The 25,520-nt window shown below is 39.3% G+C and overlaps 2 pseudogenes; both read left to right on the plus strand.

The window, feature by feature from the left end:
* Positions 14,006-16,176, plus strand: LOC110266870 (annotated as a pseudogene).
* LOC110266871 lies at positions 17,216-20,551 on the plus strand (annotated as a pseudogene).

Here is a 25,520-nt window from a genome sequence, read left to right on the forward strand (position 1 = left end):
GGTGTTACAAAGGCTTTGCTTTGTGATTTCTACCATTTTTAAGTATGACACCAAAGACTGGTGACACCTCAAGGAAGAGGAACTCATATGTCACCTATGCAATTCAGCTGAAATTGTCATAGAAGAAGGACAAGCCCATCACTAAAAGAAGGATGGAGCGTGTTAGAGAGCCAGCACATGGACCACATCAAGAGCATGTGGAGCCACCTCAACAAGAAATCCCTGAGATGTCTCAAGGATGTATTTTCCTCCCCAAAATTTTTGGGACCAATTGCATACTCTCTAGGAGAACTAAGCTCCAACATGGATCAATTGAGGGAAGAACAACAGAGACAAGGGCATGACATTGAAGAGATCAAGCACTACATTGAAATTAAGAATGTTGGCTCTTGAAATAATGATGAAAAAGGAAAAGTATTATTGGTAATATGAAAAATCCAAAAATCGATTCTTGAAGCAAAAAAAGGTAGCAAAAGGAAAAAGAAAAAGCATATTGAATAATAAAAAAATAAAAAGAAGAAAAAGCCAATATTGTTATGTTTTTACAAGGGAATGTGTTATGTTTTTACAATTGATAAAATATTGGGAGTTTGGGTACCTACTCATGTAAGACTAGAAAAATTAAAAACCCATGTGCATTGATAATGTTAGGTTTACTTTTATTTAAAAAAAATCCAAAAATATTCAATAATTAAATAAATAAATAAGGGGACAAAATTATTCCAATGTTAAGTTAATAAAAGATCAATGCATGTGTGATACAAGTTAAGAGAAAAGTTGATGCATGAGTATGTAATGCAAAAGTGAGAAAATTATGGGTAGCTAGGCATGATTCTAAAAGTATAAAGAGTGTATGTATAGGTAAGAGCTTAGGTTAATCAATGATTCAATTTATAGCTCACTTAGCCATTTAATTTAATTTCTCATCTACCTTTATTCATTCTATTACTTTAGTTGATTACTTGATGTTGCCAATTTGGTTTATGGATTCCTATGTTTAATTTGATTTTCTATTTAATATAAATTGAGGCATTTCAGATTATGATTGTTTCCTTCTGTTTATGATATAAATAATTTGGATTTTTTCCTTTTGGCTTGGGATAAGTAATTGGTTACACTTGAGTTGTCAAACTCAGCGGTTGATTAGAATTTGGAAATCGCTGATTGATTTGGATCCCTCTAAAGCTAGTCTTTCCATAGGAGTTGACTAGGACTTGAGGAATCAAGTTGATTAGTCCACTTGACTTTCCTTTATTTAGTAAGGGTTAACTAAGTGGGAGTAATAAACAATTCTCATCACACTTGATAAGGATAACTAGGATGGGATTTCCAGTTCTCATACCTTGCCAAGAGTTTTTCTAATTATTAATTTATTTTTCTTGCCATTTGAATTACTTGTTCCTTATTTCAAAAACCCAAAAATATACATTTTCCCATAACTAATAATAAATCATACTTCCCTGCAATTCCTTGAGAGACGACCCAAGGTTTAAATACTTCGGTTATAAATTTTATTGGGTTTTGTTACTTGTGACAACGAAACTTTTGTACGAAAGGATTCTTTGCTGGTTTAGAAACTATACCTACAACGTGATTATTTTTATAAAATTCTTTACCGGCAAGAAATCAGTTCGTCACATATCAAATCCTAACTTAACCCCTAAGCTCATCATCCATTTCTCCAATCTTCTGAAACACCGATGCACAGACAAATAAAACAGACAAGGCAAGCACAAGTAGATATTCAAATATAGCAAATAAGCATAGATATTCAAGTAAGCAAACCCAAGTAATACAAAACCAAATAAGTCACATAAATGCATATGATGCATGCCTTTCCTACTGGCCGTGAGATCACGTGTCGGTTACTTTGCCAGAACACGACACATCCGGTAGCTAACTCGGATATCATCCTCTTGAAAACCGGTGGGTGGTACACCACCACGAACCCCACCTGGCGGGCGGTACACCACCATGAAGCCCACCATCGCGAGTGGTACACCACCACGAACCTCGCAAGATCTCCAATTGGAAAATAACACACACACGTGGGTGATAAACCAACACGAACCCTACATAACAATCTCTTTAAAAACATGTGGGTGGTACACCACCACGAACCTCACACAACATTCACTTTTAAAACCTGTGGGCGGTACACCACCACAAACCCCACATACATCTCGACGCTGGGCAAGCAGTAAACCACCACGAACCTTGCCAGGTCAAGCTCAAAACAATTTCATTTTTAAATTCATTACAAATTATTCATTGATTAAGGCCAGATTCATCATATACATATCACATTTCTACACTTCTCATTCATAATTCACCATTAATCAATCATCCAACCATTTCAGTTCCATATCACACAATCATCATCAATTATTTTATACCTCATAAACTTAGAACTCAACTCATACAAATTCATATACTCATCATCAATATATCACACATTCCAATAAACCTCATTACTCAACACAATCACCCTCAATAACTCATCAAATATTTCAATAATTCACTCAAAAAACTCTAACACAAGTCACTAATCCACAACCACACATATCAATAATTATTCACCTCAAAATCACCAATCCTCATAAATACCACAAATATCAATCATCAACAGCATCAGCAATCCAATCTTATCTTATAGTCAGCTAACCTAAGTTTTCACGTTTACATTATATTTTAATTATGAGAAACCGAAATCATACCTTGACCGATTCCTTCCTAAGCTCAAAACACCTCAATCATCCACCATTTCTCAAGCTCCAAAGCTCCAACTCCTCACCAACTGAATTTCCAGCTCCCATTATTCAATTTCAAGCTTCCAATGTCCACCAATTTAACTTCGAAACACCCAATTCAATCTAATACAATCCAAATTCACTACAATTAACATAGATTTTTCTAATTAATGATTCATAGAGGGTTAAGTGGTTTCTTACTTTATCCACTAAAATTAGGGTGAAACTCAACAATTATCCACTGCTAGAGTATCCCTAAACCATCAAAATTACAAAATCTTTCGATTTCCAAAACCTAAATCACGAACTGAAAAGGGAAGAACTGGGTAAAAAAACATAATTTTCTTACCAAATTGTTTAGTGAGTTTTGTAGAGAATTCCGAGACAAACGCGTGGCTGCTGATGGCTCGTCAATTGGAGCTCTGGATCAAAAGTTACGGGTGATTGAAAATAGAAGTAAATAGTAACTTTCACTTCTCTTCTCACCACCGTTTCCTTACTCTTTCTCGGGCACGGATTCGGTACGCGCTCCCTGTTAGCACACCGAAATGCCAAAAACGTGTTTGGCACACCGGTCAGCCAGGTAGTGCGAGAATAAATGCTTGTTTTTGTTGGGTGTTTTCTACAATTTCATATAAAATAGAGGGATCAATTTTTCAATTTTTAAAATAAATACATTTAACTTAATTCTACAATTAGTTGGACACTCAGAGTTTAGTTAACAACTATTACTGCCGCTAACTTCTCCTCTAGCCCAGGTTCTCTTCCTCCCATTCTCCTCCATCATAATCACACCGTCCCTTCCTATCTCCACCACCGAGAACGGCTCAGCTAACTTCTTCTTAGCTAACTTCTTCTCCCCCCCCACTCAGCCATGGTGGCTTCGGCAGCGTCCTTTTCCAGTGACTCATCCGACAAGATTTACAGTTTTTGAACCATGAAACTTCCTTTTTTTTGGGATTGAGAAAGTGTTCAGTGTTAACGATTCTGTTTAGACGGATCCAAGCACACAAACAGCCTCACGTCTGACAATGACGGTACGTGATCTGCATTGTCGGTTGTCTTCGGCAATTGATGGCTTCGCCTTCTCCGTCAATGGAAAGAAGGTACCCGTTGTATTATCACCCTTCACTTGATTTACAAATATCTCCCTTTGTTTCGTCATAGTTTTACAATTTTCTTTGAAGGACATCCCCCAATTTTTCGTGTTTCACTAAATTACCGCATTGTTGTTGTTTGGCACAGGGGTGCCGGGGATGAAGATACCACTGGGGGCGTGTGTGTAACAGAGGAAACAAAAATGTGCAACGGAGCAGACGATGGAGTTGGATCGGTTGAGGGCAAAGGCTTTGCAGGGATAGAGTCGGACGAGTACGATTTACAGGAAGATGAAACAGAACACGACCATCATGCAGAGGCCGATGTCAACAATGTTGTCAACAATTTGGACGGCATCGGAGGAATGTCTGACAATTATGCGGATGATGACTTGTACGCTGTTGATTCTGGCAAATCGATAGGTTTGATTGATTTTTTGAACTTGAGCGAGGAGGAGGTTCTCCGCTTTAATTTCGCAGATGTTGACATTGCATTTGTGTTCTACCAGCAATATGCAAAGCACCATGGCTTCGGCGCAAGACGTTCCAGAAGCGCAAAATGTGGCGAAGTAAGGATACAGCAGGAGTTCGTGTGCCACCGACAAGGGTACCGATCCCCGAAGTTCTACCCAATGCCTAACCGGCAAAAGAGGCCAAGGGCCGAGACACGGTGTGGATGCCCTGCAAGGATGCTACTTCGCATGGACGATGAATCAGGACGTTGACACGTTGCATACTTTTCAAACGTGCATAACCATCACAATCTTGAGTTGCAATTTTCTTCCATGCTCCCAAGCCATCGGAGGATGAGCGAAGCGGACATCGAGCAGATGAACGACATGCGCAAAGGGGGCATTGGCGTCTCGCGAATCCACAGTTTTATGGCGAGCCTAGCCGGCAGGTGTCATAATGTCCCGTACACAATAAGGAACATACACAATGTAAATGCGAGGCAATGAAGGGAGGGTGGCCTAGATGCGGAATCGTGCTTAAGGTATCTCCGAGAGTGCAAGGCAAATAATCCAGCACTGTACTACAAAGAAGTTGTTGACGGGGAGGGCGTGCTACAATATTTGTTTTGGTGTGACGGCACCAGCCAAATTGATTACCAGGTATTTGGAGACGTGGTTGCATTTGATGCAACGTACAAGAAAAATGTTTACCTTTCACCTCTTGTAGTATTCTCTGGTGTGAATCACCACAACCAAACGGTTGTCTTTGCCGCTGTACTGGTGGCAGATGAGAAAGAAGAGCCCTATGTCTAGTTGCTTCAACAGTTGTAAACTGCAATGAAAAGGAAGGCTCCCGTGTCCATAATAACCGATGGTGACAGGCAAATAAAGTCTGCGATCGAGCAAGTTTTTCCAAAGGCTCACCATCGACTCTGTGCTTGGCATCTACTCCGAAATGCCATGAGCAACATCAGAAAGCCTAAATTCACCAAGATGTTTAGGGATTGCATGCTTGGCGACTACGAGGTCGGAACATTCCAGAGAAAGTGGTTTGAGATGGTGGAGAAATTTGGCATCGCCGATAAAAGACATGTATGAGAGAAGGCACAGTTAGGCCACAGCACACATACGAGGAAAGTTCTTTGCCAGATTTTGCACAACCTCAAGGTGCGAGGGCTTACACGCTATGATATCACGATATGTTAAGTTTCGAAACAGTTACACTGATTTTTTATGTCATTTCCATCGATGCTTGATGTTCGTGCGTGGAAAGGAAGTGGAGGCTGATTTCGAGTGTGCAAAGGGTGACCCTGTTATGACCACCGACCTGAAACAGTTGGAGCGGAGTGTAGTCGAGAACTACACTCGGGCAATATTCTATTTGTTTGTTCCCATTCTTGACAGGGCTTGTGCAATGAGGGTGGTTGATTCTGAAGACAACGGTTCGTATTTTATCCACACCGTCTCTTGATACGACACTCCGGGTAAGGATTGGCGTGTTGTTGCAACGTCTGAAATGAGCGAGGTCTGATGCACGGGCATGAGAATAGAATGTTTCGGGGTCCCCTGCGAACATATAATTGTAGTACTTGTTCTTAACAATGTTCATGAGATCCCAAGTTCTCTGATATTGCCGAGATGGACCAAGGATGCAAAACTTGTGTCGGTGCAGTCGATGGGCGTGATTTAGGATTCTGTACAACTGACGCAACACTGGTGCCTGATGGATTGGTACCGGAAAGTGTGCAAAATTGCATGTCACAGCACAGAAAAGTTCCAGTTTGCAAGAGACGTTGCCATGCTGATGCTGAAGCACTTCGAGAACGAAGATGTAGTGGACACCAGTTTTCCACTTGAGGGGCCACCCTCTGAGGGTGACAGAGCCCCGGTACGGAATCCTCCCAGACTCAATACAAAGGGTAACGGTGCTAACGATGGAAAGAAAACCCAGCGATATCGTTTTTGCCGGGAGGTGGGACACAATAGGACGACGTGTCTGGACCGCCGCACAATGGAGTCATCCAGCGCAGTTGCAGATGACATGGATTCGATGGACACTGACATAGTGGGTTAGTCATTTTATAGATGATCTACTTAACATTTATGTCCTGTTAAATGGTTCTAATCATTTGGTTTTACATTGGTGTCAGCTCTATGAAAACCTATCCAGGGACCTATATGCGACTGCGGAGATTCCCTCGTTCCGATGCTCCAACAGTGACACGCAGGCTGGGTTTGTTAACAGCAACTTCGCTAGGACCAACACGTCCGGGCCAGTCATGTCTCTCGCCAATTGAGCAAAGTGGGCCTATAGTCATCACCGCTGTGTGTTGCAATGGTAGGTTGGTCGAAACTTTTCACATTCTCCGGTAGGCGGTAGCCGGACATCGAATATTGTCTGCATTTCATCTTGGTATAGAACCACTATTTGAACTACAGAGTTAATTTTGTAAAACTACATATACCTGATGATCTCTATATGTTGTCGATGTTAAAAAAAAGTTTTTGCTATGTTGGCTTTCGTTGGTATGTGGCTGTGCTCTAGAATTAACTGATTTTAATAGTGTATTTTCAGTACAACCATAGAGAGGAACCAACGACTGATTCCAGAAGTGGAGGTGTGAAGTGGTGTCGTGCGAAGAGTTGCAAATCCACTGTCAAACCTAATGTATTATATATCGTTCGTTGTCGACCTTTTTGTTGAACCGGACATGGTAATTAGGGGCATCTTTATAGCGATTCTATGTTAAGTGGATATTTTGTATGTATTTTAAGTGGATATTTTGTATGTAGCATTTATATGGATATTTAGTATGTAACATTTAGCCCAATTCAGAAGAACTCCGTCATCCCTATACGGAATATAGCGGCCGGATTTCCTACGTCCGCACAGCTATAAAGGAACCCCCGATTAGGACGTTCGTCATAGTGAGTACCAAACGTGATGGGTAGCTCTGCCTTGGAGGCCACCTTGTACACCACAGATGGGTAGCTCGCCTAGAAAGAAAGCATGCAGTGCTGCACCGCCGTGCTGGTGCTACACCTCCGCGGTCGGTAGAAGCCCATAACCAGCCGGGGACACCACTCGCGGATGACGACGCTGCGAGAGGTCATTGATTTGGAGGTCAGATGCACCTCCCCTAAAAAAACTCCCTTTATCTGCCTCTTTGCAATAGACAATTGTAACTGGTTACGTTGTGTAGTAGCTTGTGTACTTATTTGAAACTGAATGTGGTTCAATTGCGATTTTGAAAAGCTTTGTAAGGGATCATGGCTTTTAGATGTAATTTAAAACACCTGAATAAACACCTGATTAAACCACCCGATGTGATGAATTAAATGCACTAATGAAGCACGGTAACAACTCTGAATCAATAAATAACTACTACTAATTAGCATTTTTAGGAGATTAACAAATCATTGTGAAGTTTCAAAATTCAAAATTACAAAAATTAGGTAAAGTGGATCGAAAAATTGAAAGTTCCTCAGTCGTAATAGTAGAGGGTGATGTGGTTTAGTAAAGCTTGGATGATAAAGAATTCGTCAGCAACAATCCATCCATCATTATTAACTCTCTTCCACCACGTATAAAACCACTACACATAAACAACTGACTAATGCATTTTTTCCAACGAAAATAATTTGACCATGCCCCATGTTAACACCAGCCGACGACTACTTCAGTCATTCAAACTTCAAAGCCATTGGCACTAATTGACAAAAGAAAAGATATAGATATATTGTTATGCTATGTGCACATTAACAAAAATAAGGATTATCATGTTTAGTATCTAAAGCATAGGTTAAGGAGGGCAAGGTAGAATTGTCTGCTTGGAAATAAAATATAGATTAAAGATATAGATATATTGACATGCAGCTTGTAGCATTGTACTTTACAAACAGAGGCAAGAAAACATGGATCGAGTGTACTTGGATGGGGGTGAGGGGTGGTGGTTGGGGGGTTTAGGATACAAGAGTTCTAAATATATATGCAGATGGTAGTCTTGCAGCGCCAGCCGCTCGAAGACACACACATGGCCATGTCTTAGTTGGCATGCAGTTGCTAGGACAAACCAGCCTATTCCAAAACATCCGTTCGTCCTCCCAGAATAGTGCCTATACTGAACGGTCCACGCGCCCCTCTTGTTGGTAATCGAAATTGGGCTATCCTCGTAGACTTCCGGCAGAGGTGGGACATTTGGCTGGAAGCGAAAACATATTTTTTAGATCACTGTGCAATGAAATAATTGACTAGAACAATAGTACCAGAAATAGTTGCCTTTAAAAATAAACATTTATAGTATAGATCATAGAATTACCAATTATAGTCCAACATAATGTAATTCGGTGAGGACATATATGTTAATTGTCAGCACACTTAAGAGAAAATGGGATGTCATGGGTGTACGATTGGTATGATAAAGAATGGATTGGTCGATCTGAACCCATCGGCTATGTGCATTGTCTTGGGGACCGTCTGATACATTATACAAGTGCATTCCGTCCCCGGTCTGTCATGGTCCAAGTAGTTGATTTCCATTTTATGCCCATTGAAGAACATGACATACATGGTGTTTTGAATGTTGTGATAACGGAACAGCACCAGCCACTCATCCCTTGTGCCGTAGTGTTCCTTGACAGTGTCCCTCCTCCATGAAGCACGATCCTTCCATTAGTTCCATATTCCAGACCACGCGATGATACTATCCTGTGGGCGTGGTTAGGGTCAGAAGTCGTGGTAGGGACCGACCATAATCCTGCAAGAACCGTGGCGGGAGCATCTATAGCGAATGGTGAAAAAAATATGGTGTCATACATGGATTGATGATTGCAGGTAGTAAAGGAATTGAAATTCGCATCTATACCAGTGTATCAGGGTTGTTCACCGGGATTATCGCGTAGAACTGGACTGTGTAGTTGCCATGTGCAGGTTTTGCTGGAAGACTTCTGTGTCGTATGTTTCTGGTACAACGTAAAACAGCAGAAAACACACGCTTTACCCGAGTGCATATAGCATATAGAAAACCCCTTAAATAATCTTGTTATCTTCCGTAGTTGATCTCGCAGAAACTTGTGCCATGGATAGCCACATAGAAAAACTTTAGTTGGTGATACGATAATAGCAGCATGGAACCGATTTGAAGATGGTAGTGTTCGTAAAAGTCCCGCCACCCTCCAGTGAAGACAATTCGATGCGGATGCTCCTCCTCGATGCCCACGAGATGCTCCACGACTGACCATTTGTGGTGCTTATCTCACTGGGGTTGCTCATGGTCTCTTGGATAAGGTTGGAGAAGGTCCATGGCATTCTCTGCACGATTAAGAAAGCGATAATGATGTGGTCTTGCATGCGGGTCTTGGGGTTATGGGATTAGAACAAAAAATGAAAACTTACAACTTGATTCTCCATGTTGGGGATTATGAATTTGAAAAAATGGAAATCTACGACCGACAGCATTGTGATACTTCGCCTGTGATTTCTTGGATGGTTGATGGTTCTTACTGTTGGATGCTTTGGAGTCTTCTACAATGGGTTCCCTTCTTCGAAACGTACGCGCATTAGTTGGGCATTAATGTTGGTGTAATTACCAAAGAAAATAACCGAAATACTAAAAAGGCGATAAACCCAACTAATTCAAAATTTAAATTTCAGTTCTTAATTTAATCTTATCATTTATTCCATCATCTGGGTCAGTGAAAAATCACTTCGTATTGTCAGCCTTGAGGACGGATGGACGGATTGATGCAGTCGATGGTAGCAGGTAAATTGTTCATAATTACACTTTTTTGTATATTTATGTTTTTTATATTTTTTTTGGAAAATAACTTTTTTTGTTGATGGAAAATAACATTAAATAACATTAGTATGATATATGGCCCATGATATAATTAACCGACCAAGACTGTCCGTGCATTGATTAGGCCCAACAATTTCACATATTATAACTTGTACCGTTAGATCCAACAACAAAAAAAAAAAGCAGTGCATGACAAGAAACGTTGTATTGGGCCGTTTCACACGTAGCTTGGAAACGGTTCCCACGTCTTCACCGAATTCGCTGCCTTTGCAAGCAATGCACCCATTTCCTCGTTGCATCTTCCCGTTAGTGCAGTGGCCATTTTGATTCTGGTCTTCTCTTCGTCAAGCTGCAATGGTCATTGCGGCATAGATTAGAAACACACAGTGCAATAGCATTTTACTTGTATGCATGCGTTAACTTACAATTGGCAATACCGCGTACGTGAACCGCCGTCCCATTGCCATCCATTGCATGACCCAAATGCCAGAGTCTGTACTGCTGCTGTTTTTTGGCACCCCTGTGCGGCCATGATTTCCAAACTAGCAAACTCGACAGTGCTCTTAGAGCGTAACTCTTTATACACATCAGTTGCAATGATTCCATCCAGCGCAGTCAGCTACCACAGATTCGCCAAGATACAAAGATTAGCGCATTTGGATAGGACGCTGAATTATCCTATGTGCGTCGCTTACGATGCATTGTATGACACGTCTCCTTCTTGCCTTTGATTCTTTAGTTGCATTCGTGTCAAATTGGGAGACTTGCTTCTCTGACAGGTCCACCATAGCCAAAAACCCGTGCTTGTCACAGTCTTCTTCCAAAACTGGCATATAGACCTGCGATTGATAAAAAAGCCAAAAGTGATAACATAGTCATGATTCAGTCCACCTAGGTTCAGAACTTGCATACGACAATTTTATCGGTCGGTAACTTACAAGGTGCAGGTCTTCCGTCGGGTGCATGTGGTCATTGCCGTATCGCTGCGCCAAAATCTCAGGGTGGACGGCGTCCATGACATCGGCCTGGTTACTCAGGGAGTATTTAGTGGATCAAACAAGTCCCCATGTATGTCAACGGTTCATGGTTCATGTTAAAATAGGGAATGTTAAATCACAGTTATGTATTCAAGTAAACTACAAAATTAAAATTTGGCAATACCGCAAACTTCAGATGCATGCACCACACCACTCGAGGGTGATCTCCATGGGTTTTCCCTCTAATGCAACCATGAGCGTGATCAACTCCATTATCTGCAAATCATCGGATGACAGATAAATCAAACATCGCATGGAAATATTAAACCCGGGTTTAGGGTTTAGGGTTTATGGTTCAGTGTTTAGGGTTTACAGTTTAGGGTTTAGGGGTTGGGATTTAGGGGTTAGGGTTTAGGGTTTAGGGTTTAAGATTTATGGTTTAGGGTATATGGTTTAGGGTTGAGGGTTTATGGTTTAGGGTTTAGGGTTTAGGGTATAGGGTTTATGGTTTAGAGTATAGGGTTTGAGTTTAGGGTTTAGTGTTTAGTGTTTAGAGTTTGGGGTTTAAGGGTTATGGTTTAGGGTTTAGGGTTTAGGGTTTAAGATTATGGGTTAGGATTTAGGGTTTAGGGTTTATGGATTAAGGTTTAGGATTTATGGTTTAGGGTTTAGGGTTTTTGGTTTAGGGTTTAGGGTTTAGAGTTTATTGTTTATAGTTTAGGGTTTATGGTTTAGAGTTTAGGATTTTGTGTTTAGGGTTTAGTGTTTATTGTTTAGTGTTTAGGCTTTAAGGTTTAGGATTTAGGGTTTATGGTTTATGGATTAAGGTTTAGTGTTTTGGGTTTAGTGTTTAGGGTTTAGGATTTAGTGTTTAGGATTTAGGGCTTAGGGTTTAGGGTTTATGGTTTAGGGTATAGGGTTTAGGGTTTAGGGTTTTGGATTTATGGTCTAGGGTTTGGTGTTTAGGGTTTAGGGTATAGGGTTTATGGTGTAGGAGTTAGGGTTTAGGGTTTAGTGTACAGGGTTTTTGGTGTAGGGTTTAGGGTTTCGAGTTTAGGGTTTAGGGTTTAGGGTTTAGAGTTTTTTTATGTATTTTTTGGAAGATAACATTCATTTTTTGGTTGATGGAAAACAACATTAAATAACATTAGTATGATATATGGCCTATGATATAATTAGCCCACGAAGACTGTCCATGCATTGATTAGGCCCAACAATTTCACATAACATTACTTGTACCATTACATCCAACAACCAAAAAAAAAAAACTACAGTGCATGACAAGAAACGTTGTATTGGGCCACTTCACACGTAGCTTGGAAACGGTTCCCACATCTTCACCGAATCCGCTGCCTTTGCAAGCAATGCACCCCTTTCCTCGTTGCATCTTCCCGTTAATAGTGCAATGGCCATTTTGATTCTGGTCTTCTCTTCGTCAAGCTGCAATGGTCATTGCAGCGTAGATTAGAAACACACAGTGCAATAGCATTTTAATTTTATTCATGTGTTAACTTACAATTGGCAACACCGCGTACGTGAACCGCCGTCCCATTGCCATCCATTGCATGACCAAAATGCCAGAGTCTGTACTGTTTAGGGTTTATGGTTCAGTGTTTAGGGGTTTACGGTTTACGGTTTACGGTTTAAGGTTTAAGGTTTGGGGTTTAGGGGTTAGAGTTTAAGGTTTTGGGTTTAGGGTTTAAGGTTTACGGTATATGGTTTAGGGTTTAGGGTTTATGGTTTAGGGTTTAGGATATATGGTTTATGGTTTAGGGAATAGGGTTTGGGTTTATGGTTTAGGGTTTAGTGTTCAGGGTTTGGCATTTAGGGGTTATGGTTTATAGGGTTTAGGGTTTAGAGTTTAGGATTTATGAGTTAGGGTTTAGGGTAGGGTTTAGGGTTTATGGGTTAAGGTTTAGGGTTTATGGTTTAGCGTTTAGGGTTTATAGTTTAGGGTTTAGGGTTTAGAGTTTAAGGTTTAGGGGTTTATAGTTTAGAGTTTAGGGTTTAGTGTTTATGGGTTAGTGTTTATGGTTTAGTGTTTAGGGTTTAAAATTTAGGGTTTAGGGTTTATGGTTTATAGATTAGGGGTTTAGTGTTTTGGGTATAGTGTTTAGGGTTTCTAATTTAGCGTTTAGGGTTTAGGGTTTAGGGTTTATGGTTTATGGTTTGGGGTTTAGGGTATAGGGTATAGGGTTTATGGTTTAGGGTTTAGGGTATAGGGTTTATGGTGTAGGGTTTAGGGTTTTATGTTTATGGTTTAGGATTTAGGGTTTAGGGTTTAGGGTTTAGAGTTTAGGGATTATGGTGTAGGGTTTTGGGTTTAGGGTTTAGGGTTTAAGGTATAGGGTTTATGATGTAGGGTTTAGGGTTTCGAGTTTTGTGTTTATGATTTAGGATTTAGAGTTTAATGTTTAGTGTTTAGGGGTTTACGGTTTACGGTTTACGGTTTATGGTTTTAGGTTTGGGGTTTTGGGGTTAGGGTTTAGGGTTTAGGGTTTAGGGTATATGGTTTAGGGTTTAGTGTTTATGGTTTAGTGTTTAAGGTTTAAGGTTTAGGGTTTAGGATTTAGGGTTTATGGATTAGGGTTTAGTGTTTTGTGTTTAGTGTTTAGGATTTATAATTTAATGTTTAGGGTTTAGGGTTTATGTTTTAGGGTTTATGGTTTATGGTTTAGGGTATAAGATTTAGGGTTGATTGTTTAAGGTTTAGGGTTTAGTGTCTTGGGTTTAAGGTTTAGGGTTTAGGGTTGAGGGATTAGGGTTTAGGGTTTAGGGTTTAGTGTTTTTGGGTTTATAGTTTATGGATTAGGGTTTGTAATTTAGGGTTTAGGGTTTAGGGTTTAGGGTTTATGATTAAGAATTTATTGTTTAGGGTTTAGATTTCCTATTAATGTTGGTTAATAAAACAATAAAATTAAAAATAACGCAATGAGATTTGGGGGTAATTGTGCCCGAAACTGGAAGAGAAATAGAGAGTACTATACTGCGCACGATATTAGAAAGCAACATCCGTGACTAACTTCCTTGTACTGTGCACGATGCCAAACTTTATGACGCGCTGACCAAGAGCCTGGGTAGCGGCAGACGAGCAGATGTATATGTCAAATGGGGGTATGGGACAATACATTGTGTATATACATATATATGCTTAACTGAGTATGGCACAATCTTTGGACAAACCGTTTAATACGTACGTTGGGAAGGGAACCGGATAGCTAAAGGCATCTAATTTATTAGCCATTTTGGCTTTGTTCCATCTCCCAACGAATGCCTTTTGACGGTGTAGGCAAAATAAGCAATACGCCCATTGCATATGTAGCTCGCATTCCCATGCCTACACGATATAATCAATTAAAATAATGGCCCTGTTGTATTGATGAATTTATGTTTCCATGTCATTTATTGCTTCCTTTAGTTGTTATTGCTATTTTCTTGCTTTGGTAGCTTTAGAATTTATTTTTAATACATTTTAATATTATTTTATTTTCATGCACACTAAGTGTTTGATAAAATACTTGGCTTAGTTTTTACATAGCTTTTTTTCACTCTTGGCTTGAAATTGTTGACTTTGGTGATCCTTGAGTCATTGATGTCCATTCTTGCTTGATACATTAGAGTAGTTAGTTGATTTGGTCTCTCTTGACTCTATGTGACCCCTTAGTGTTGACATAGGACTTAGGGATTGAAATTAACTATGCCTATTTGACTTATCTTCGATGTAAGGTTTACTAAGTAGGATTAACTCTTCATAATCATCATGTGTTTGTGGTCAATGACTAGGATAGGTAGCCTTAGCCTTCAATTACTTGCCAAGAGGTTTCTTGCCATTTCCTTTCCTTGCATTTAATTACTTTGATTTTTATTGCTTTGATGTTTAATTCCTTGCATGATTAGTTTTCACACTCTTGGTTGAGAAATTGGGTGTTTGGGTGGAATTGAGTTGTGGATGTCTATTCCGCATTGTGTGAGAATGGTTAATTGATTTGGTTTCCATTGACGCTAGTCTTTCACTAAGTAATTAGTGAGTTAACTAGGACTTATGGATTGAGATCAATTACACCTTATGATTAATTTTCAAGGAGGATTGACTAGTTTGTATTGCTTCCACACAATTGCCATGTTTTTGGTCCACAACTAGGATAGAAAACCTAGATTACCCAATTCTTGCCAAGTGTCCTTTAATTGCTTTCTTTTCAATTGGGTTAAGTACTAAAATTGTCCCTAAGGTATGGGGCGAAAATCAAATTCATCCCCTACCTTTTTTTGCTATTAAAATCATCCCGAACGCTCAGAAACACCTTAAAATAATCCTCAAGTGCATTAAAAAAATTTTAATGACAATTTTGCCCCTGAACCCTTTGACACCTCATGTTTTATTCCCGCAAAAGGGCTTCATATTTTAGGGTTGGCTGCTCCGTATTTTACGGTGAACTACTCCGGAAATGAGGTGATGTACCTCCATGGCTCCGCAACGCTGGGTCACCAGGAGATTGATCTGCTCAAGATCGTGAAGAAAGCCACCGACTCCATCTCATGTGGCAGTCTCGGCCTACAGCTGCCTCTCATGGTTCGCTTCTCTGAAATCCTCAAGAACCGCCTCGAATCCCTTCAATCGACCTTCGACTATGTGATCCAGTCTCGCGGATACGGCTCTCACTATCAGGGGGTCTACCCAGTGAAGTGCAATCAGGATTTGTTCATCGTGGAGGACATCGTGAAATTTGGTTCTTATTGTTTGCAACGGATTCAAAGACGCAGAGTACATTTCCCTTGCGTTGGTTGCAAGGAAGCTTGCCTTGAACACCGTGATTGTTCTGGAGTAAGAGGAAGAGCTTGACATGTTAATCAATCTCAACAAAAAGCTATGCATCAGACCCGTGTTTGGCTTCCGGGCCAAGTTGAGGACCAAGCATTCGGGGCACTTTGGGTCCACTTTGGGAGAGAAGGGCAAGTTTGGGTTAACCACCACTCAAATTGTGAGGGTTGTGAAGAAGCTTCAAATCTTGGTCATGCTTGTTGCACTTTCACATTGGATCCATGATCCCATCCACTTCACTCCTTGCCGATGGAGTTTCAGAGGCTGCACAGATATACTGTGAGCTAAAAGGGCAAAAGTGTCCAAAAATTTTGTTTTAAGGAGGGGAGGATGATTTTAAAGTGTTTCTGAGCGTTCAGGATGATTTTAATAACAAAAAAAGGTCGGGGACGAATTTGATTTGTACCCCAGACCTTAGGGATGATTTTCGTACTTAACCCCTTTTCAATTCCTTGCATGCTTGTTTCAATTCCTTGCTATTTACATTGCTTGCTCTCTTGCATTCACAATTCCTCATGCTCTCTCTCTCATAGCCAATGATTGTACTTTTCATTGCAAATCCTAGGGAAGATGACCCGAGGTTGAATTACTCTTGATCTCGGTTAAAATAATGGCCCTGTTGTATTGATGGGGGGAGAAGGCATGGTTAGACTTTGCGTCGTAATGGAAGCCTGTTGGAGTATTGGATAGATTTGACCTTAATCATCCCAGAATAAGTGATTGCAAAAGGAAATTCTCTAGTATTATGGCTCTCAGAACTTTCATTTTTGGTTACGGAACAGACCCGAAAACTATCCCGCATACGAAGGTACCACACGGGTGAAAGATTCGTCGCGTGTTTGACGACTACAACGAATACCCGTGACTCCACCCACAATGCCCCAAGGATAAACGCATCACACTCCAAAAATGGAGCATACAACTGTTGGCATTTACTAGAAACTTTGGAATTAAATAGACCTACCTACCCTTCTAAACCACCATTATTCGAAACACAAACAACAATAGGCGACAAAGAAGCACGCTCAAGCTCTGACGGTGACACACACAATAGGTTAGACAAGTTTCATTTATGACTTTTAGAGTACAACAAAATGTCTTAGGTTGCATATGCATGGTAGAAACCACTTTTGAGCCTTTTAATTCCCCTTTTGTTCTAATATGAAGCACATCTTTTGCCCTAAGCAAAAAACCATTAATGTCCATGTATTATATCTTTGATTAGCTTGGGTTTGAGTGTGTGTGTTAATCAAGTATGGGAAAATTTGTGGGAAGCATTGGTAGTTAGTAATTTTGGATGTTCATTGAGAATACTTGGAAAAATGGGTAAACACTCATGCATTCTATACTTGAAATATATGCATCTCTTTTTGATGTTAAGAATATATAAAAAAAGAGAAAAAGAAAAAAAAAAGAGAAAATAAGAATGTAAATAAAGGATGCATATGTGTGTGAATTGGAAAAAGGATGCATGAGTGAATGAAAAAAAAAGAGAAATGAATGGGAAGGTAGGTTGGTTTCTTGAGTGTAAATAGGTTAATATAGGATTAGGTGGGATACTTGAGCTAATCAAAGGCCAATTTGCTAGTCCACTTAACCATATTAATCCTACCCTTACCTTAGCCCCATTACAACCCACAAAAGACCTCATGATATTTGCATTCATGCATCAAGTATTAATTGATTGTTAGATGACTTGCAAATCTTTGAGAAACATGATTAAAGGAGGATTGAGTGATTAAACCCTACACACTGAACGATTAGAGTGTAAACACATCTGATAAGGGTTTCAATTGCTCAATTCTATGTTCCCAATCCTTATCTTGTATCTTCTTGCAAGTTGCTTGTTAGATTTTGAAAATTTCAAATCAAATCTTTGGACATTGATCACATTGCATCATTTCCTTGTCTTGGCCCTAAGTCTATTTTGAATTGATTGAGATTCTATTGCTTGTTTTTGCCAAAATCAATAGGAATTATAGTATATATAGATAGATAGCATTTAGTATAGTTGCATGCATATAAGTAGTTGCATTTAATAAATTGCTTACCCTCCTTACCCTTCTCCTTTGATTGTGATTAGCATGAGGACATGCTATTGTTTAAGTGTGGGGGAATTGATGAGTCTATATTTTCTGGTATATTTTAGTTTGATTTGAATGAATTTCATCACATAAACCCACTTTTATTCATCAAAATAGCATACTTTTGTGTTCCCTCCCTAAATGGAGCCTAATTGTGAAAACATGCTATTTTGTGCTTAATTTAATAACTTTTATCCCACTTTTATGCCATTCGATGCCATGACATGTTTGTTGAGTGATTTTAGGTCCTAGAGGCAAGTTTGGCAAGGCAAAAGTGGAAGGAAGCATGTACAAAGGGAGAAAGCGTGAAGAAAACAAAGGAGAAGCACACATTGGAGTGTGCGTGCGCACAACCACCTGTGCATACACACAAATGCCACAAAACCATGTGTGGGTAGGCATAACAACATGTGCGTACGCACAAGAAGAAAATCAGCATGTGTGCATACGCACACACCTGTGCGTTCGCACACGTCTCGGCGTGTGACTCATTTATTGCAAATCGCTGGAGGCGATTTCTGGGCCTCCAGGGCCCAATTTTGGGACTTTCTGAAGCTGATTAAGTGCTATATGAAGGAAGGCCTCACTCCATGTGAAGGGGGAGGGGGAGAAATTAGGGTTAGTTTAGCATTATATAGTTTGTTTTCTAGAGAGAAAAGCTCCCCCTCTCTCTAGAATGAGGGTTATTTAGTTTAATTTCTTGTAATTTCTACTTTTAATTCTTGTTTCTATTTACTTTTCCTTGTCATTTATTGTTATTACTTCTTTGCTCTTCTTCATTTCTCTTGTTATTTTCTTTATTTTGTTATTTTCATGTTATGAACACTTTTGTTATTTTAATTCCAATTAATACAAATTTATGTTTCCATGTCATTTATTGCTTCCTTTAGTTGTTATTGCTATTTTCTTGCTTTGGTAGCTTTAGAATTTATTTTTAATACATTTTAATATTATTTTATTTTCATGCACACTAAGTGTTTGATAAAATACTTGGCTTAGTTTTTACATAGCTTTTTTTCACTCTTGGCTTGAAATTGTTGACTTTGGTGATCCTTGAGTCATTGATGTCCATTCTTGCTTGATACATTAGAGTAGTTAGTTGATTTGGTCTCTCTTGACTCTATGTGACCCCTTAGTGTTGACATAGGACTTAGGGATTGAAATTAACTATGCCTATTTGACTTATCTTCGATGTAAGGTTTACTAAGTAGGATTAACTCTTCATAATCATCATGTGTTTGTGGTCAATGACTAGGATAGGTAGCCTTAGCCTTCAATTACTTGCCAAGAGGTTTCTTGCCATTTCCTTTCCTTGCATTTAATTACTTTGATTTTTATTGCTTTGATGTTTAATTCCTTGCATGATTAGTTTTCACACTCTTGGTTGAGAAATTGGGTGTTTGGGTGGAATTGAGTTGTGGATGTCTATTCCGCATTGTGTGAGAATGGTTAATTGATTTGGTTTCCATTGACGCTAGTCTTTCACTAAGTAATTAGTGAGTTAACTAGGACTTATGGATTGAGATCAATTACACCTTATGATTAATTTTCAAGGAGGATTGACTAGTTTGTATTGCTTCCACACAATTGCCATGTTTTTGGTCCACAACTAGGATAGAAAACCTAGATTACCCAATTCTTGCCAAGTGTCCTTTAATTGCTTTCTTTTCAATTGGGTTAAGTACTAAAATTGTCCCTAAGGTATGGGGCGAAAATCAAATTCATCCCCTACCTTTTTTTGCTATTAAAATCATCCCGAACGCTCAGAAACACCTTAAAATAATCCTCAAGTGCATTAAAAAAATTTTAATGACAATTTTGCCCCTGAACCCTTTGACACCTCATGTTTTATTCCCGCAAAAGGGCTTCATATTTTAGGGTTGGCTGCTCCGTATTTTACGGTGAACTACTCCGGAAATGAGGTGATGTACCTCCATGGCTCCGCAACGCTGGGTCACCAGGAGATTGATCTGCTCAAGATCGTGAAGAAAGCCACCGACTCCATCTCATGTGGCAGTCTCGGCCTACAGCTGCCTCTCATGGTTCGCTTCTCTGAAATCCTCAAGAACCGCCTCGAATCCCTTCAATCGACCTTCGACTATGTGATCCAGTCTCGCGGATACGGCTCTCACTATCAGGGGGTCTACCCAGTGAAGTGCAATCAGGATTTGTTCATCGTGGAGGACATCGTGAAATTTGGTTCTTATTGTTTGCAACGGATTCAAAGACGCAGAGTACATTTCCCTTGCGTTGGTTGCAAGGAAGCTTGCCTTGAACACCGTGATTGTTCTGGAGTAAGAGGAAGAGCTTGACATGTTAATCAATCTCAACAAAAAGCTATGCATCAGACCCGTGTTTGGCTTCCGGGCCAAGTTGAGGACCAAGCATTCGGGGCACTTTGGGTCCACTTTGGGAGAGAAGGGCAAGTTTGGGTTAACCACCACTCAAATTGTGAGGGTTGTGAAGAAGCTTCAAATCTTGGTCATGCTTGTTGCACTTTCACATTGGATCCATGATCCCATCCACTTCACTCCTTGCCGATGGAGTTTCAGAGGCTGCACAGATATACTGTGAGCTAAAAGGGCAAAAGTGTCCAAAAATTTTGTTTTAAGGAGGGGAGGATGATTTTAAAGTGTTTCTGAGCGTTCAGGATGATTTTAATAACAAAAAAAGGTCGGGGACGAATTTGATTTGTACCCCAGACCTTAGGGATGATTTTCGTACTTAACCCCTTTTCAATTCCTTGCATGCTTGTTTCAATTCCTTGCTATTTACATTGCTTGCTCTCTTGCATTCACAATTCCTCATGCTCTCTCTCTCACAGCCAATGATTGTACTTTTCATTGCAAATCCTAGGGAAGATGACCCGAGGTTGAATTACTCTTGATCTCGGTTATTTGATTTGAATTTAACATTTGATTGATGTTCAATTGTTGGGTTTGGACTATACTTGCAACGGACAAATTCTATTTTTAGTGTGAAAATCCAAACCCGTGCATTTGGGCATCTATCATCCGCCCGACCCGAAAAGAGTTCTGCCTCTCCTTCCTCATTCTCTAGCCCACCTTCTCCATGCCACTTGGATCCTTCCTTGTTGATCGTCTCCGGCTAAGCCATACGTCTACCCGAAACAACACTCCTTCTTATCAACGGCGATCGAAACCCCTTCCGGCGATGACATTGTGCAGATCGTCATCCTCCGAACCAATGAGTCGCGACAGATGTGCCATTCAGAGAGTAGGCAGCTTTGCAGTGTAATTCTGCGAGGGCGTGGGGTGGGGGGAACTTCCTGCAACTCTATTGATGGTCAGTGACAGAAACGTAAACATCCACACGATTCTAGTATGCGTCAAACGAGGTCAACGATGAAACTTCTTCCTTCCCAGCCCAACTCCATCGTCTCTGCTTAAACGTAACGTAGAATCATTAACTGCAAATAATTTAATCTTAAAAATCGTTAACTAATTCTATATAAACCCAGATAGTTTTCAGATCTAACAAAAATAGCCAGCAACAAAATATATTTGTAAAATATCCCCTCTGACACAAGATATCCACTAACCAATCAAAGGAGGGAAGAGGAAGGGTGACCTCTACCATTGGAGTAAAAAAATGAGAGAGATCCGACGGACAACATCCAAAGGTGCACCAGTTAGCCGAAGAAAAGTGCTATATGCACTGGTGTGCCAAACACCTTCGGCACATGGAATCCGTGCCCCTCTTTCTCTCTCTTGCAGCGTGTTTCCTTTTTGCTTGAGGGGAAAAGTGGTTGAAGCCACTTATATATGGTGAATGGGTTGGGCCTTGGGCCCAATATGGACCCAGTTCAACCGGTTTGGCCTATTCGACCCAATTTTGGGCCAAATCTTTTAAAATTAATGTCAAAATTTATGTTTTAATTAATTCTACCTCAATAAACTATAAAATTCCATTTTTAATTTTTTATTAATGATTAACTTATTGGCTAATTATCTACTAATTTTGTGAGTTTTACATAACAAACATATTTAAGGAGCACTTTTTCTCAATTCAATTTTCTTTCAAAATAGAGCTACTTTCTGCAACATCTTTCCAAAACTCCCAAACAACTTCAAAACCATGCCAAATTTAAAATATCTTTTGAAAGACTCAAAATCATTCATTCTAAATCAGGATTTGGTCATAAAATTCCTCAGCAGAGTCTCAAGACTTTAGGGGAGAATAACCTAATCCATTTCCTTAAATTCATTGAAAACCTCTAAAACCTTAGCTTCTTGACTTGAATAAATAAAATAGAATTTAAACCAAAACCAAGTCATGTATCCAAATATTCCGAACTAGTTTCAAATTCAACTTACTTAAACCAAAACCCAGTCCTTGAAACCGAAAACCAATTTCAATTTCATTCTTAAATCTAAAGCATTTCCAAATGCTTAGAAATTGTTTCAATTTTGTTAAATCAAAATTTTAAAGAATACTTCAAACTTTTCCTAAAACGTCAATAATTGAAATTAGTTAATCGAAATTCAAGTTTCTTTTTTTTTGGTGACTTATTCAAATTTCTTTTAAATCTACTAAAACTCCTCCAATTCTGCTTACTCAGTCAAATTCCAAAGCATAAGTATTTTCATCTTTAAATCTACTTTAAAACATAATTTTTTTAAATAAATTACATTCAAAATATAATAATTTTCTTAATAAAATAAGTTCAAACATAATTCATTTATCAATAATTCAATTCAAGCATAATTCATTATTTTCAATATAACGTTTCAAACAAAGTCTTAGATTTTATAGAAATTTCGGCATCACCTCCCTTAAAACTTGGACTTTGCCACCCTTTTCGGGTCTCAACCAAACCAATCTTTAACCCTTTCCAACAGGTTCAAGACTAAATCAGTTTCCAATAAAGCAAAATTTAGATTTTCAAATATTAAAATCATTTCAAAATCAAACCAATTTCAGCAACCTCCACTTTAACAAAATCAGGCAATAATTTAACCAATAAACAACCATATTTATCCAAGACAAACCAGACAATTCATAAGACTTATATAATCACTAAAAATACTTTTTGCACATCCATATCAATTTATATCAATTTCAATTACAAGAGTAAGTTTTTAGAAAAAGCCCCTACCTCGATAAGCAAACCTATAAATCAAACGCATAATAGAAAATCTGTTCTCTCAGCCCGTGGTCAGCAGAAGCTACAACCTCAGTTCAAACCATTTTCGCAGCCACCACAACAACATTAACGCTACATGCAACATTTAGAGCAGGACCCTACGTTACCTGAACCGTTGAGTTTATAACCAAACATAACAGAATACTAACGAAAGGGTTTTCGAAACATAAACACTTACTGTAATAAGAAAACAAAACAGCGGCGATCATTGAACCAGTTTGGCGATAGTCCCGGCAGCCATCCCAAGCAACAGTAGTGACCAGAACTCCAGTGATTGCAACTGTAACAAACATGCAGAGAAGATAAACCTCTCGGAAACTCAAAAGAAATGAAAACAAAACTCAAAACCCATACCGGCAGTGGATCTGATGGCAGCAGTGGCGTTTGCCGGCTGCGGAGGCAGCTTCGTCCTCTCTCATCCATGACTAGCCTCGACGGAGGTGGAAGCTGGCAGCGACGGCGGCGTTTTAAACGAAGATGATGCCGGCGACACGAAAGGCAACTGGGGGTGGCAGTTGGACAAGTCGCGGCCCTCCCTTCCTCGCAAACCTCTCTCCTCTGCTTCACTCATGGATGACGGCAATGCTAGCTCCCCTCGGCGACGACGGCGGCGCGGACAGCTGTAGTAGCAGCGACGTGCTTCACGGCGAGGACAATGGCGGCGACAAGGACCTTGCGAAGATGACGATAGACACGAGGCAATGGCGGCTTCTCCTCCCTTACGCGCGTCTCTGCTTCCTAACGACGGCCAAGGCGACACGACAGCGCGGCCCATTAGCTCCGGCGCCCTTCCATCGGTTCTCCCTCACCCTCGAATCTCCCTCTCTTCCTTCCTTCTTTCCCTCTTGCTTTCTTTTATTCTTTCTTTCTTTTCCTTGCAGTAGCTGCTGCGTTTTATGTGTGTTGGGTGTGTGCATATGTGTTGTGTGAGTGTGTGGGGGTTAGGTAGCTAGGGTTAGGGTTAGGTAAAAAATTAGGGTTTTGATTTACGAATTTTGGATTTAATTTGAGTAGGATAATTTTAATAAAATTGGAACATAGAGTATTAATTTGAAATCCAAGTTAAATTTCTAAAAATTACTTTAAAATATTATTTATATATTTAAAATATTAATTATTTAATCTAAATCATATAGAAATCCTTATTATTTCACAACTACCAACTTTATAAGTTGAATATAGAAAATAATCCAATAACTGTAAAATTGGATAAAAACCTCAATTTATTTCAAATTCAATCAATCAAAACTGCCTTTAATTATCTTTAATAAAATAATTTCTGAAATAAAAACTGTAAATAAAAATATAATTTGAAATTAGTTTATAATAAGACATTTCAAAAGTTCTGGATCGTACAATCCTAACCCTTACCTCTTGTTCAAATCAGTCTTTAAACACTTTAAACACCAAAAGTCACTAAACAAAAGCAAGAAGACAATTAATAAAAATTAGGTCCTTTTGGCCAAATCATGCTGGAAAAAGTAATGAATTTCAACCAATTTGAGTTTGAATTTTTGAGAGCTTTTGGGGTGCTCCCTTAAGTTCTTCAAGAGTAATTTTCTACAGATGGAAGAGAACAACATAACCCCCTTAGCTTCAGGTTCAAAACAGAAAGAAAAGGGTGGGGAATGATGATTATCTATGTTAGAATTTGTATGATGAAACAAGAAAAGCAAAGAAAAACAAGAATTTGGACTTAGAATGCTTGAATCCTTAAAGAACCAACCAAGAACAATGGATGAATGCTATGACTATGTGCTAAAAAAATGATAAACTTGGTTGAAGATGCACTCTTTCTCTCTCTCTAAAGCTCGATTATCTTTTTCTTTACTTTTACTAACTTTTTCTAACTTTAACTTAGTGTTTCTATTTAAGTAAAGGCTGAAGTAAAACATATATTAATGATGGTAAAAGGTGCTGAAACCCAATGGTCAAGAGGCTAAAGAATGAGGAAAGAAACAACATGAAAACTAGGAAGTTTGGTCAGCGCTTGCGTGTTGAATTTATCCACAAATAACCATAGTTTAGTTACTTGGGGTTTAAAATACTATAGAAAGGATAAAAGAGAGAGGGAATTCGTTCACTCTGGAGGTAAAGGAGACCGTGTTACTTAAGAGAGAATAAAGAGAATTTGGGATCTCTAGGAGGTATTTGCAGAATACTAGGTTGAAGTTCACCCTTGGATTGAATGTTACCACGTGGTAAAATAATAAACGGCTGAGGTTAGTCCTAAAAAGATAATTACCAAGGTGGTAATTATATTATCACCAATTTGACGGTCTTCGGTATGCTAACTTCTATCTCAGCATGCGTAAAATCACCACTAATTGCAGTCTCGACTCTAAAAATGTCTTTAGAATAATGTGGACAAAAAAT

This window comes from Arachis ipaensis, chromosome B09 (assembly GCF_000816755.2).
Source record: "Arachis ipaensis cultivar K30076 chromosome B09, Araip1.1, whole genome shotgun sequence".
Classification (NCBI taxonomy): domain Eukaryota; kingdom Viridiplantae; phylum Streptophyta; class Magnoliopsida; order Fabales; family Fabaceae; genus Arachis; species Arachis ipaensis.